Source organism: Pleurodeles waltl, chromosome 5 (assembly GCF_031143425.1).
Source record: "Pleurodeles waltl isolate 20211129_DDA chromosome 5, aPleWal1.hap1.20221129, whole genome shotgun sequence".
Classification (NCBI taxonomy): Eukaryota; Metazoa; Chordata; class Amphibia; order Caudata; family Salamandridae; genus Pleurodeles; species Pleurodeles waltl.
Window position 1 is genome coordinate 424759918 of NC_090444.1, and position 16708 is coordinate 424776625.

The 16708-nt window shown below is 42.8% G+C and overlaps 1 protein-coding gene across 2 annotated transcripts in view; it reads right to left on the bottom strand.

Annotated features, from left to right (window-relative positions):
- Positions 1-16708, bottom strand: part of EML6 (EMAP like 6) — an 854573-nt gene that overhangs the window by 699704 nt on the left and 138161 nt on the right. The window lies entirely within an intron of this gene.

Below are 16708 nucleotides of genomic sequence, written 5' to 3' on the forward strand. Positions count from 1 at the left end.
CAGCAGGTTTTACACCTTCAGATACAGCTGTTGGCAAGGATGTACGAGGCAAAGAAGCCAATGGTGAATAGAGTCTAGAGCATTGAGAATTTGGAGAAGCCGGTGTTTTATTCAGGCTTTCTAACCACCTTGGAGACAGGTTTATAGGCGATATATGTGCTGATGAAGCTCTAGATGCCCATGAAGAGTCACTTGAACCGTGACTACTGGGTCTTGTTGAAGAAGGCCAGTCTCAGGATTTGTAGGTGACCTTTGATGGGGGCTGGTATGCAGAGAAACCCTGTGCGAGACAGATGTTACAGGAGAAGGTTCTCTCGACGTCGAATGATATTGTGTTGCCATCAACAGGGATTCATGGGTTTCTGCCATCGAGCGAGACCTTCCCGTCTTCTCAGGTCTCGAAGTCAACACCACATGCTTCGACGACGAGCGGTTATCAGCAGCAGGAATGTGCCTCGACGTTGAATGCCTTGATGTTGAGCGGTGTGCAGACGAAGACAAGTGCCTCGACGACACACGATGAGGGGACCTCAACCTAGTTCTTGAGGTCGGCTTCAACGGCAGATGCCCCGACGTCGTTGGCTGATGACTAGTCTTCGACGCCATATGAGTACTGTTGTACCTGCTCGACATCGATCGGTGTGCGACGGAGAACTACCCCGATGAGTAGGTAAAAGCTTTGACGTCTTATCTTTCGACGTCGCTTGAGTTGCTGTCGATGGCGGTGTGCTCTTTGAGACCCGGTGATGTGACGATGAAAGGGACGTTGTAGATGGTGAACAGACAGGACCCTTCCTACCTGCCGACGTCGATCTGGCTCCCCTTACTATGTCTGCCTTGGAAACTTTCTCTCTTTCATGCAGACCATGAAGTCTAATCCTCTCTCAGTCCTTTTGGACAGATTCTTGCAATGTCTGCAGGTGTCAGGACAGTGACTCTGAGGCAAACAGACTATGCACACAGCGTGTGGGTCTGACTGGGCCTTTTCTTCCCACAGGAAGGACATTTCACGAACAATGAAGGCATTTTTGTGAGAAAAAAACTTGTCTCTCACTCAGGAAAAATGTAGAATCGTCGAATAAATCTGAGAAAAACACAATCTAGGTAATTTTTCTGGCCAAATAACCAGAAAATTTAGAGCTCAATGCTCCAGGATACTCACAAAAGAAGCCGGAAAAAAGAACTGACCTAACTGTGAACCAACTGTCACCTCACTCTCACCCCTGAGGCATGGTGGAATACTGGAGGTGCTCAGGGTCTTAAAGGCACAGTGCCAGTTTTTGGGTTCTGCTTTGTTAACCTGCATGCAGCCTATTGGCTAATAATGCTCTTTTATTTTCAATGTAGTTTTTCTCTTTTAAAATGGATTGCTTATACTTTCTATGCCTTTTACTTTGACTACAGAAAGTTTTTACCTTTAATTGAAGATTTTAATTTATGTTTAACGAAAAAAAGAAAAAAAAACATTTTAGCCTGTTTCTCAACATAGACTGCAATGCTGTTTACACATGTGTATATATTATATTTGTATTGAAATTCTCTACAAAAATTTTATTTTTCATAGATATTTCAAACATATACATGTGTGTTTGTATATGTTCCGGGGTCCCAGCACATGGCCGGGAATATTCAGTGTTTATGACTATTGATGAGGATCCCCTGGAAGAGAAGTGAAGGTTACACAGGCTAAACACTCTCAAATCACCGACATAAGGATAGGAGAGTACAACAAAATCTGCAGAGCACTTAAGAGGTAGGGATTAAACTTTCAGGCCCCACATTGGGGTCTCAGTGTGAGGAAACTCATGGAATCTGTTACAACTGAAAGGAATGTAGGGTACTTTGCAAAGATTAGACCAAGTGTATCAGCATCAAATCTCCAAGGGACATGTGCATGTGGCTTCCCTCTGAAACCTTACATCAGAAGTGGGGTGAGTCATGCCTTCTACAGACATCCCCTCAGAGAAGCCTGTCAAAACTCTACATAGTAGACTGATTAATCAAATAAGCTAACCAATGGGCTATCGTAAATGAGAGAAAATAGGAGAATTAGGAACTGTGAAGTGATTGCTGAAAACAGCCCACAGCCTCGAGTGAAGAGCTGACTAGTGAGGAGTCGCAGAGGGAGTAGCTTCCGCTGCGCTGGAATATACCAGGACATGGAAACATGAGAGGGCTGAAGAAAGCGAAAAGAGGGGTGGGAAGAGGTCCAGATCAGCAGGATAAATTCAATCCAATGCCAATTCAGTTTATTTTCTGTTGAGGTCTATACGCTACTGCAACCTGTAGCTCTCTTCCGGCAAAAACAGCAATGCTAACCCTGTCTTAGTAGACAGAGGTCATGCTCCTACGTAGTGGCCACCACACTCTCACTACTGACTGTGCCATGCACACACGTTGTATGTAGGGCAGCTACAAAAAAAACATGCTTGGCACTCTACTGGCCTTACTATCTATGAACTGATAACTACACTGGTGACTATTTGCTGGAGCCCTGTACAGAAAAAGGCATGTTGGCCACTCCCCACAAACAAGCACACTTTGGAAATGCTTTGTCTCATGCCACTGACTGGTTTTACTGTAGAAGTATTCTTTTTGCAAGCTTACAGTTAGGCCATTTCGCGTATTTCCAAGTTTTAATTGTTTGTGTGCTGTTGATTAGGGCCATCTCGAATACAAAAACACCACATAAGAGCTAGGCATCATCCCAGCCCTTCGCCAGGCCTCATTACTTTTTTATGTGTTCTCGAGGGACATCACTTACTCTTCATTCAATCAGAGGCAACCTTTAACAGCCTCAGCTCTAATTCAAACAAATGATCAGCCAGCTTCTAATCACAGCACAACTTGGCAGAAAAGTAATTTCCACAAACTAAGCAATACCAGTCCAGTTAAAAAGTAGTACCTGGGATTGTCCATGATCAGGGCACTAAAAATGAGTTCATAACCATGCCTGAAAAGGCAGTTCATAATAACAGTCATTTCTGGTCAGACTACTTCTACATTAAACGCTCATAACACTGCTGACTCCCTCACAGACATGTACACGAACACAGTGTATAACCTGGGAACATTTGTATTATTTACAAGGTGCAACAGTGACCAGAAGATAATTTAGCTTCACGGTGCCTTAAAACACAGAAAACACATCAAAGACAGAATGGAGAAAAAAACAGAGTGTGATCAGATGTGCATAATGATTGTAGCAAATAGAAATACACACTAGGATTGGACACTTACATGAACAGCAATGTCATAAGTACATAGTATATGCCGTATACATCTACTCACTGACTCTCTCCGTGTTTTTTATATATATATATATATGTATATATATATATATAAATAAATATAAAATAACCTAGTGGTGGTCGCAACTAGGTAGTTATAGTTAGGACCTAGTTTCTATAGAAAAAGCGTTTTTTTACTTTCCTGTATATCTTTGGTGGTGGTTGACGAATCTTCACAAAATGTTCCCATAAAATATGACGCTCAGGTCAGATACTGTCTGGAAAGTTTCAGGGTGATCTGTCAAGCGGGGGCCAAGAAACAGGTGGGGTCCCAAAACGTATTTTCTCCATGCTAATTCCCACAGGAATTTTGAACAGGAATAGCGCCCAAATTTGGTCGACAGCTAGTTTGTGGTCTAGAAAGCACCCTTTTTGTTATTTGGTGTAAATCCGTTCAGTAATTTTTGAGATACTGAAGACAATTCAAATTTGTATATATAGGGACGCGAAGGCTTCGCAAACCCTCCCGATCTTGTGCTGAGATCTGATAGGCTGCCAACACTTCAACCAGGAAGTGTTGGCAGCCAAAAAAATAGATACAAAATATGAAAAGGGGCCAGAGTAGGGACACCCTGACCCCTTAGCTCTGGTGCTGGAGACCAGAGGGACCCCCAGGGCAAAGAAGTAGTTTAAAAAAAAATAGTTTGCTGCAAATTCGTCACAGGTTTGCAAATGCATGGCAAAAATTAAAAGAAACTCATGTGCGGTCTCCCACGCTTGTTTTGGTAAAGCCCCTGGGTGGGCCAGGTCCTGAGGGCATGTTAAAAATAAAGGAGGGGGGCGCACAAGGACGTCACCTCCCTGGGGCTTCATTTCAGTAGTGTGCGGGGAGCCGCATAGCCCCCCTGCACCCCAGGGACCGCCACCTCCCTGGGGCAAAATTTGAAAAATAAGCAGGGGGGGGGGGGGTCCTATGGACACCCCCCAACCCCTCCCACCTCCCGCGCCACCATAGGAACTGCCACCTCCCCGGGGCTGAAATAAAAGAATGAAGGGGGTCCGTTGCAAGACCCCTAGCCCCAGGGTCCACCACCTCCCTGGGGCAAATACAAAATTGGAGTGGGTGACATGAGGCCCCCACCTTGAGGAGCCATAGATGGCCCTGGGGACCACCACCCCCCAGGGCTGGCTACCTCTATGTCCTGGTGTGCCCACCCCAGGGACATAGCTGTTTGACAGCAGTCAGAGCAAACACTCCACTCCCATCAAGTGAGAGCTGTCCAACCGCTCTCGCTTGCTTGGAGCAGAGGTTTCCTATGCTTCCCTGCCTACAGACATGCCCCCGCCCCCAAAAAATTAAAATTATATGGCTAGTCTTCAGGGGATGGGGTCCCCGGGGCCGAAACTGGCTTGGGAGGGGGGCCAAGCAGCCCCCTCCTCCATTTATTGAAGGCCAGGCCCAAGGGGATGAGGTCCCCAGGGCTGAGATTGACCCAGTGAGGGAGGCCGCACGGCTCCCCCCATAAAATTGCAGTGGGCCCCAAGGAATGGAGAATCGGGCGAAAATCAGCTGGGGGAGGGGGTACGCACAGCCCCACTCCCCCACACTGCACATTTACCCAACGAGGTAGCACGACTGACTAGTAGAAAGTGCTCCAGTTGGGTAGACATTTTGTGCAAACTGTGGACTCTTGTTGGATAAAGGAGCAGGTGAGCTTTCGTTCTGGCTATGATGCTCATTTCACAGAAATTAAACCTCAACAGGAAGCACTTACAAATAAAAACATAGTAGGTGCCCTAGTTGAAGCTCCACTTCTGGAAAGGACAAATGATCCTAACTCCTAGGTTTGGCAATAGCAAAGCAAGTGTGTTTATGTCGCAGTTACGTATTGAAAAAGGATCCAAAATCCTTTGCGGAAGAGAATACTTCTTTCATCTATTAAAGCACAATCAAACACTCTCACACCAGCTCTTAAACCCCCATAGACCTTCTCACACCCACTCTCAGACCCAGACAGAGACACTCACAGTCACTCTCACACCCAGAGACACCCTCTCACACCTATTCTCACACTCAGAGAGAAAGGCCCTGCGGCCAACTCTTGCTGCGCATGGCCAAAGGTCATGCGCAGCGTGGGGGTGGGTGGTGAGGGGGTTGGCCACAGGGACAGCCAACTCCCAGGGGGCACAGCCCAACAGCTGGATTTCTACAATTTTGTGCAAGTGAATTCAGAACCTAACTAGAACGTCCCTGTAACCTTTGGTTTTTTAAGTGAATATAGATTGACAGAAAGATAGATAGATAGATAAATAGATAGATAGATATATAGATATCAAAACTGACTTTGACTGCCTATAAGAACAAACATAATTAATTACTTGATAATTTCTTTGTGCCATGTTTTTTTTGTAATCACATGTCATCATGTCATTGGCTTTACAATACAAAAAAAAAAAAACATTCAAATATACTTCATTCCTACTAATTTCCTTGAGCTGCATTGTTTTTTTTATAACATTTGTTGTTTTTCTTGCCATGACTCCTAGACTAGCATGTGACTTGTGGCTCACGTGGTGTGGGTCATAACATTTTTGGCCAAGTGGTGTAACTCAGCTTCAGTTTTGCTGGCACTTTAATACTGAGTTAACAGTCCTGCCCTAGTGGGCTATTGCACATGTGGTGTTTCTAAAGGTTTGTTATTAATTCCCTCACCACAAAACATTGTGTACATGATGCTATTTTCTGGCTGGTATTCCCTAACAGAAAAAGAGAAAAAACAAAACCCATTTATACAACTACTATTCTTATGCCTGATTGAAACTGACATATATTACAGATGTGTATATAACTCCTCTTCCACCATTAAACCAGCTAGAGTTTTAGAGCCTCATTACGAGTTTGGTGGGTGGTGGAGGCCCCCCGCCAAACTCGTTAGGTCGGAAGACCGCCAGTTCGGTCTTCGCCAGTTCGGTCTTCTGCCCACTGGCCCTATTATGAGTTTTCCATTGGGCCACCAGGCAGAAACAGAGTTTCCACCAGCTGGCCCAGTGGGAAACTACCCACAACATTGACGCCAGCTTGTAATTGAGCCGGCGGCAATGGTGAGGTGCGTTGGGTGAGACAGCACCCATCACGCTTCTCACTGCCTGTAATTCAGACAGTGAAAAGCACGACGGTGCTGCCTATGGGGGCCCCAGGCACCCCATTTCCACCAGCCTTTGTATGGTGGTGGAACCGCCATGCAAAAGCTGGCAGACACAGGAGTCGTGATCTCCAGGGCAGCGCTGCTTTCAGCGCTGCCTTGACAGATTAGGACTGCCGGCGCCGCCAGGCTGTCGAAAAAGTGGCGGTGCCAGCAGTCAGACCGTGGCACTTGGACCACGGTCATAATGTGGCTGTCGGAGTGCTGTGTTTGCGGTGGTCCTAGGACCGCCACTGCGAGTCTGGCAGTCCTAGGACCTCCAGGCTCGTAATGAGGGCCTTATTGTCTAATCTGATAATCTATGTCGAATCCAACTTTCTCAACTCTTTTTTCTCTATTGCCTCCTCTGGTATTTCTAGATATTCACTCAATCACATAATACTTCAGCTCTTTATATTTATTGCTGTGCATCTCAGAAAAATGTCTTGCGATTAGATATGCTTTATCCTTATTCTTAATTGCCCTAACATGCCATAACACTCGTTTGTGCACCTAATGTATTGTCCTGCCTACGTATTGTGGCCCACATGGATACACTAACACAACCGCATACTCTGTTCTTCATGTGCATGCTCCTCTTAATTTTTGAGGGACTTTGTTGAATGGTGTGTTGTTATGTGTTTTATTAATTCTGTACTGACATGCTTTGCATTTACTGCACTTTGGGAAACCCTGGCTCCCCCTTAACCAGTTTTCTTTGGAAGTGTTTACTGGATTACTTCTTACAATTTCATCATGCATAGATCTTGCTCTGCTAAACGTAAACCCTAGTTTATATAACAAAGGTCGTCATATAGGATAATGCCATGCCAAATGCCACTATTTAGTCATTATTTCCCTAGTGGCTTCTTCTGTGCTATAGGTGTGATGAATCGAAACTGCACTTCCTTTTCCTCCTTCTTGGTTTTCCCCTGTCCACTTTCCTCTTCATTTTGTTAGTTTTTTTTAATTGCGTTTGCACTATATTTTCTGTGTAATCCGTTTTTAGGAAACTCGAAGCAGTTTCCAATTGCACCTTCTCATATTCTTTCTCTACACTCCAATTTCTTCGCACTCTCAAAGCGTCACCATACAGCATTCTACCAATCAGAGTTCTTGAATGAAAACTACTCACATGCAACAATGTATTACCTGCTGTGGATTTCCTACATATCTTGGCCTCTACCTTGTTGTTCCTGATGTATTGTGTTAGATTTAGGAACACCACTTCTTTCTGGTAAAGTGTACGTTCAGATTGTTCCAGTTAATTTTTTTCACAAACTCCTGAGCACTTCCTTCCAGCCCTTTCCATAAAAACAATTAGTTTGTTTACATGTCTGACCCACAAAATCACATTGTTCCATCACTTAGACTTCTTAATCAACATCTGAGTGTGTTTTAACAAAGCTAGAAGTCTTGCACTTAAAATATGTTGTATAGCTCACAGTCCATCCTTGTGGTGTATGCTAGGCTATAATTAAGTAACATCTATTGAAATTAATAGATAGACCTCCTCCCACAAGGTATCAAATCTTTAGGAAGTTCTTAGTATCCTGAGTATAGGGTGGCACGTTCCTTGCTTAGTCCTTCAAGAAATAATCTATGTCTTTCAAGGCATTCTCAAAGAGACTATCAGTTGCCAATATGATTCATATTTCTGGAGGTTGTGTCCTGTGTTTATGAATGTTAGATATGAAATAGAAAATTGGCATCCTAGGATCATCCTTTCTTAAAAAACATATATTCCCCTTGTGTTAATATATATTCATTCTGCAGATTTTATTGATTCACTGTGGTAGTCTCTCGACTTCATTTGCTGCATGATTAGTAGTTGTTATATAGAACTTATCATTTAGCTACTTGTATGCCACTTCAATATACAAATTGAGTGGCCACAACACAGTATTACCTCGTTTGTCTGCATTCCTCACAATAGGGTAATTATTAGCCTTTAATTTCCTTATAAAATTGTCATATACTTCATGCTTATCATTTTATTTTGCATGCCGTTTATTCCTTCAAGATATGCAATGTTTTGATATCTTGTGCCACTAATTCTGCTTATATATCTAAACCATCCCTCAGGAAAGTAGGGATGAAGGTAGAACTTGGTTTGAATGGGGTTCATGTAGCTCCTTATACCGCTAAATCCATTGATCTTATAATTTCTTGTTCTGTTACTTTTTCTTTTATCCCTTGTATTTCATTCCCTAATAACCTTAATTTCATCATCAACCTCATATCTGGCAATTTCAAATGATCATGCTCGTCAGTTCTTTTTTTCCTTATTGTATTTGTCTTGCCTCACTTGCATGGTGTAATACTTCTTCAGTTTCAATTTCCTAAGAAATTTAAATACATCACCTCTTGTTGAGTATAGTTTAAAGTTCTTTCCTGGCAAAAGGATAAACTTAGTGGTAAAACGTGTTCTTCTGCTTTTGTCAAATTGACTTTGCACAAGTTGATGATTGTCTTTGTGTCCATTTCTACTTTTTACTTCTCCATTTCAATTTTGTCTCTGGTGTACCATATTTTCTGTCCATTCCTTTATCTTACTCTACTCCTCCTACTTTTTAATTAATGGCGCTCTCTTTCTAGGCCTGAGATTTTGTGTCCTTTCTAACCGTAAAAAATGTAACCTGCCTACACCAGATGGCACATCCTGTATTGTTACTCACTCACTTGTTGTCGCTTCTTTGACATCTGTCTCTAGTCCTGAGCTCATCTCTAAGCCCATTCCCCCTTGATAATTCTCTTGCCTTTGTCATTACTGTGTGATAGCCTTTGTCTTCCAGTTGTATTGAACCTTCGTACAAAAGTAAATATCTGCCCTTTCTCCTAATCATCCTTATCATGTTTAAACTTCTGTGTTTTCCGGTTAAGAATGTTCAGTTCATATTTGTGTAATCTAGCCTTCATGTCTTTCAAACATGTCTTGACAATTGATTGATCCATCTCCTTTATTAATTCCACAATAATTTTTCTATTTCATCCATGATTGTTTTCTGTCTTTATCTGCAAATTATATTAATATTTGCATCAGACGCAAGGATGCTTCTGTATTACTCAACGCCCGCTCTTTGAACATCTCTGGATGTGGTTTTCAAAACTGGATGCCACTAAAATCCTTAGACTTCTTGGGATTCTTCCTACTTCTAGATATCTTTGTAAAGATTTGCTTTCCCATTATTTTGTCAGCTCACTGCGTGACAGTTTCTCCAACCTTCACAGTTTCACTTTTAAGTCTTCTGTTTGCCCCACTTTCGTGTCCAAGTTCCCATCTCCTTGTGTGGCCATTCCACATTCAGCTCTCTCTCTCTCCTTAGTGGTCTCAGCAGATATTCCCCAATTATATTTATAATCACTCAATTTGTCCGCTCTGAATGTCCCCCTGACACTACCAATGTCTTCTATATTCTTCCTTATTGTGCCCCTCTCCCACAGGACACGTTTTTAAGGTCCAATAATGTGAACCAGACATAAAGTATTTTTCACGCAATGAATTGCCAATTCCATTTAGAAAACTGAGCACTTTAGTCTTCTTTCTATCTTTATGATCGATACGCTGTACAGCTTTTACATCCGGTTATGTATTATGTTTTATTACCCATAAGGATAAAAGCTTTGCTTTTGTAGGGCATATAATGTGAAACAGACGTATATAATTTGAAAACAATGAATTATTAACTGTATTTAAGGAATGTGTAAAGAGCAAGTATTTTTAGACCTGTTCGCATTTTCGTGACTGATGAGATGAATGGTTCATGTGGCCGGTCAAGGCTTTCTATGTTGTTAAACATCATTATGTGAACGGCACTCCATTGTATTATCTGGATGAGAACGAAAACAAATGTTTATAATTGCTCTTTATCTTATTGTTTTTTTCAATTTTCGTTCTTGTTTAAGTCATCTCACATTGTTATGTATTTTTGGGGGATTTTATGTCACTTGGAAGCAATTGGTCACGGTAAGTATTTGGGAAACTATGGATGCAATTCTCTGAGAAAAAGATGGCATGTGAACAAGACCTTTTTGGTTGAAACACATCATCTCTTCTTGTCTGTAATAAAGGTTTTCCATAGCAGAGTACTCTGGTGTGACCTGCTCCTTCTATTCTGGTAGAGAAGGAATTTCAAGTGTTGTAATTGCGGATATGTAATGCCTGCATGCAGGGAATCCGATTGTTCTCAGAGTGATTTCGATTAAACATATATACAGATATAAGATTTTTATATTAATATAGGGAAAGGTAATGACAATTAAAAAAGTCTGCTAAGCACATTGATTGCCAATTGTATATTTACTGAAGGATTATCCTATGGAACCAGACATTTTTCTCATAACTCCACACACCTAGAGCAGCAATATGGGTAGAAGCAAGAGAGGCTTAGGGACCTGGGTACTACATTTGCGATATGTTTCCAGCTAGGTAATGTATCGTAGTGGATGGAAAGAGGTGGTGCTTTGTTAACCTAGGAAGAGTAGGGCTGGTAAAATGGTTGGAAGGGAGCAGGACATAATTGTTACTGGGATAGAAACTCTCCTGATTATAGGGGTTTGTATTCTGCAACACAGGAGAAAGAGAACTACAAGAGATTAGAAAAATTGTGTACAGCTGATGACCACAGCTTCCCAGACAACACATCCTTCAACTGTGGACCTATCTGAGCAGCAGTCAGTCAGACAAAAGAAAAGTGGATGCAAGACTATGACTCGGGCATAGGAGCTGCAGGACTAGGAGCTAACCAGTTCTACCAATAGTCATGGGACATCACTTTGTTATGAGGATGATAACATAAGTATGATGCATCAGACCACATTCTTTTTGTATGGCAAGGCTGTCTCCATCATCCAGTTACAACTGTATTGCCCATGCTCACTCCTAGGAGGCTTGGAGTGAGGAGCTTCACAAGGAAAACACGGGACAGCTCAGGAATAAAGAAGCGGCTGTGGTCGAAACAGGGCATCTAAAACTCCTATTGCTCACTGGGGAATGTGTTGTTTATTAGGTGAAATACCATTGGGTGGGGTTGTGGGCTGCTTTTGGCCCAAGGTAGTATGGGGTAGGGTGAGAGTTCTGGGGTTAAGGGTTTTTTCAACTGTTTTTTTTTTTTAATTACTCTGTCAGTAGTCGGGTCAACTGGTGAAGGTTGATTCTGCTAATGAGGGTGATGGTGGTTGACTATAATGTATGGTTGTTTACAGGCCAGATGAAAAATATAGAGTGTTGCAAAACTCAAACCTGATTTGGTACAGTTTCAAGAAACCCATCAGGTGGGGAAAAAAAGAGTTTGATTTCACAAAATTGGGGAAATATCTGCAACAAGCTTGTGCAGGTTTCACAAGAGTATCCGGAAGCATGGTGTTTCTACTCAGAAGCATGACACAATTTGTGCCAAGGATGATGTGGATGGATGCTACATAGTAAACACAGGCTTTTTGGATTGGCTAGGATATCTGTAAATATTGGTCTATGCCCTTTAGACTCTGATACCAACTATTTGAGAAAACTGGTCACATTGGTGTGGAACACACCACACATCATAATAATAATTGGGGAAGGCTTTATTGACATGCTGGATAAGGGATTAGATAGACAGCATGGCGGTGTGGCTGGTGGCCCCTAACATAAAGGTCTGTGACAATCTGCAACAGCCATGGGCCTGGTTAACGTGTGGTAAAGTCTACACAGAGAAGACACACAATTATCTTTTAATTCAGGGATGCACTGGTCGTTTTCTTGTTTAGATTACTTTTTAGTGCAGCAACTGTTCCTGCTGAGGTTTCATAACTCAAAGTATCTGGTATGGGTAATCTCAGACCTCAGTCCCTCGATTATGGAATTGGGAACCAGTGCTGGACGTGACATTTAGGACTGAAGACGGAATCACTGGGACCTGTAAAATACATAAACAGTGAAAGCTTTGACTTTAATAACCAAGCACAACTTCAAGGAGAATGTGGGCTTGCAAGGTCAGAGGTGGCTTATTGTTCTGCCCTTAGTGGTCATGCTGTTTTCAGAATGGTGATAGTTCAGTAAGCAAGGATGCTGAGTGGAGGAGGGAATTAGTGGAACTGGGAAGTTACTTGGATGTTTGAGGAGGCAAAATATCAGGTCCTTATAAATGAAAAGGCCAGAAGTACTAACTAGGAATGGGGAGGTAATTGTATGAATGTGGAAGTAAGGCAGGTAAGCAACAATCATGGCAACAAACAGGAGGAAGTAGATGAATGGCATTAAAACCCAACCTGACACTAAGGGTGGTGTTGGGGAACACAGAAATAATTCAGTTCTTCACTGATTAGCTACATGATACGTACTCTTTGCAGTCGGGAGGAAACAACACATATCTGGACCACATTCTGAATGAGCTGTCTTCTTTGACTGAAAATATCTTACCAATGGAAGGAGAAACCCTGAAGTAGCTTACTGAGACACTCATCAGCTATAGTCTGACCCAATAGTTTCCCCACTTAACTCCTACAAAAAGTGGTAGACCCACATATATTAGAACTCTTCAAGAGAGTCAAAGAGGAGGGTGTGCTCAGAGATAATCCAAGGGTAGACACCAAAATGCTTATTCATAAACAGAAGAGGCCACAGGAGGACTGCACCTCCGACAGGCCAATCTTACTACTTATTGTGAAAACCATAATATTGGTGAAGATTCTGGCAAAAAGGCTAAAAACTTCTTGGGATGATATTGTATGGCAGCTAATCTGGATTTATGCCAAGACAAATCTAATAAATTAAATCTCTAGGTGCAGTGTAGTATCTTACAGTGAGCTAAGAGAATCAGATAGCTGGTGATGATTTGGTCTTTGAATGCTGAAAAATCATTTGACTACTTGGAGTGGCATTTTAATTATTAAGACAGACAATACAAGGAATGGGCTTGCCTTCTGCAGAATGGACCAATGGCAAAAGGTTAAAGTGAATGCAATGACCTCCCATCCTTTTCCACTGGTTTAGGACACTACAGTCCTGATGACAAGTGGAGGAATTTCACTCAGAGCAATAACTCTTGGTGGGATTCTGCCATACTTAATTCTGAGTGACTACGTGCCCAGAGTTATCAGGTCTGAAAACTCCAGCCCCAATAAATCTGGACCCAGGTAAGCCAGATCATGCTTTATGCTACAGAGGCAGGGATGGGAGGGGTGAGCAGGAGCACAGCTCGACCCAAGTTCGACCCCTGCAACAGTATTGAGGGCAGACAATGCTTCCCAAAGACAGGTTTAAACCTGTCCTGAACTCCATCCTACCCTCCAACTTACCAGTCGACCGCCAGCAGCACTCCTACTGACACTTTCCAACTCTTCAGAGCAGTTTTCTCCCTGGAATTACGGAAACTACAAGGAAAAGGACACTGTTTCTTCGGCTCCTTGTGGTTATTTTCCCATTCTCTGGAGAAGAATTATAATTGCCAGTTTTTGTTTTGGGGATACTGTCAGAAATGGGGAAGACTGGCTCCCTGGTTTCCCCACATCAATAAAACTGAAAGAAACACAGGAGTGGTACATTTGTGTCTGGTGCCATTGAGTCACCTGGTGAACTGCAATCACTTAATCACATTAATACAATAACCTTCATTAATAAACTATAAATATGTTCAGGTCTGTAGATACCTTCCCAATGAATTGCAACTGTAGGGAACCAATAGAGGCAAACGTGGTAACAAAAAAAGATTTAGAATGTATTGAAGAGCAACCTATTATGCACTCGAGTGGCAGAAGGACTCTGATTTGTATTTATCACATCTATGTACGGTCAAATACAAATATGCCCTTTCACAAGGAAACGGCTTAATAACATTGGAATACATGCCTAAAAATAAGCAATTTATTGATTTATTCTCGCCACAGCAGCAGTAACACTTAAAGCTGAGATGAGCCCTCTTGCACAAGCAGACTTACTTGAAAAAACAGAATACAAAAAGCAATTTTTTTTTTATCAAAACCATTTCACTAATTGACAAACAGAAACAAAACTACTGCGTAAAAGGACTACATATAATAAAAATAACATACATTTACTGGGTGACAAAAGGCATTAGCAGAAGAGAAAAATGTGTTTCCCAAGAACTTTCCACCCATATATAACTTTGGTCTACTGCTTAAGATCAAAAGGAAAGATGACACAATTAAGCTGCAGGCCCATTTAGAGAGCATTAACATCTTGGATGACCACACATGCCTAGGCTTTGCCCCGGTAGAAGGACTTAAACAGAATTAGGAGCGGTTCAGTTGGGAATATTAGATAGTCTGAACAAAAATGATGAAGTGGTATTCATTTTGCTTGATTTGCCCGCTTCCTTTGACACCTTGGACTACTTTAGAATACTGTGCAGAAGTAAGAGTTCCTGCTAGGTCTGCTAATTGAGGCATTATAAGGTTAGAATGGGGGAATTTTCTTCCCATCGCCTCCTTAGTCATCAGGGGAGATTTGCAGGGATCCTGCCTCTCCCCAGTAATGTTTGACATCTTTATTAGCTGCTCCTTGACCACAATATTGCCACTCAAAACTATGAGGTGTACATGCAAGTCATGTTCAGGCAATCAGAGCAGGGACGGTTTCTGTGCAAGGGCGTTGGGGCTATGCCCCCTTTATGTCCCTTTCCCACTCCCATCTAGGGCAGCTCAAAATAAAATCATTTTTGAAGCTACAACAGTACTTAATAAAAAAAAGAATGGATGTGCACACAGTCAGTCTTGCTGGCTAGGAGGCAGGGTTGCTGCTCTCTCCCCGTCACGCTTGTTGTCTTCGACAGCCTGCCTCTGCATTCCTGGCACCTGCCCCTCCCCTTGACCCGAAGTGTCTATTTGCTGGACTGAACAACCTCACACCCCTGAGGCCTGTGATGTCATTATCTCGCCAAAGGTATAGCTTAAATAAGTGATCTCCACCCACTGGCAACCTGAAGATGCATTTAACCCCGGGCGTTTCAGGCTGAAGCTCTTCAGCGTGGAGGCTGCACGTCAGTCAGGGAGCAGTTTCCCCACCCTTTCCCAACTCTTCACAGGGTGAGATGTGTCCCCAGGCTGTGACGATTTGGAAAAGGGAGGGGTAGAGGCTGCAGGTGGGAGTTTGCGCAGTTCATCATCAGGAGTTTTGAAGATACTCTGCGCAGATTCGAGTGTCTCCTTCCCGTGCTGCATTTAGTACAGGACTGAGGGGCACCATTTCAGCTCTAGTGGAGCCAAACTGTGCTTTTCAGGTTGCATTTGTGTGCGGCTCCAGAAAGGGGCATAAATTCCATCTAGATTGTGCCCTGCAGCTCCCAGCCCCGCTGTGTGGACAAAGTAAGTAACTACACAAAGTAAAAAAACAGTACCGTTGGCTGGGGAAGAGAGTGCTCACACAGCCCATTTAAGGCTAACCTGCTGAATATTGGTTGTAGAATGTTTGCCATTGCTGAAGTGTGTCTGAAGGTGACTTTTTAGGGTCGAGCCTGCGTCGTATGCGCGTGTGCATGCGTTTCGCTAGCGAGACGCTTTAGGAATTAAAAAGGGCTCGGAGTCCCGTCCACGTCATGTCAGTGTCTTTCATTGGTTTGTGGGCTTGCCTGTTAGAATCTGCTTGATTTCATTAGTGAACGGCACGCATACGTCATGCCTTTTCCGGTGGTTAGCACTCCTCGAGCGCATCGACCAACTACAGAAAACATACGAGGCTCGCTGTTTTCCGGCCGGTTCGTGGACTACTTTTTCTCTATTTTCGCAGCGCGATCTCGCTTGGCAGGAGTCGAGCGATTTGCATAATCTCGGCCCTGTTACACAGTTAATTGCACTTTTTCCGGTTATGTACATAAATGCACTTTTGCCGATAGGTTTCATTACGAGTGAACTGTAGCAGCGCGATCGCACTGTTTTTTTCTTTCAGCTTCTATATAGATCTGCATGTATGTAGAGACTCAGCACCAAACATGATTATCACGCTTAGTGCCCCACATCGGGACAGCATTACCATGGTTTACGTGGCAAGAAAAGCCTGGTTAGGAGTTTACAACGCTATTAGCTCTAACACGAGCAAACGCGAGACCCGTTGCATTGCAAATGCTTGTTTTAATGAAGCAGTCAATGACAAAAATGAACTTTGTTCCTCCGTGTGAAGGAGCGAACTTTGCATAGAAGCTGCCTCTCAATTAATAGAAGGCTAGACTAAACTCAAGCGTTTTTCAAGCCCCCAGGGTTACTGGGCACTGTCACCTTTCTTTTATTTCAATGCGCTTTTCATAATATCATTATATATATTTACAATAAGTGCGAAAACCCATGCTCACAGTACACAGCAGG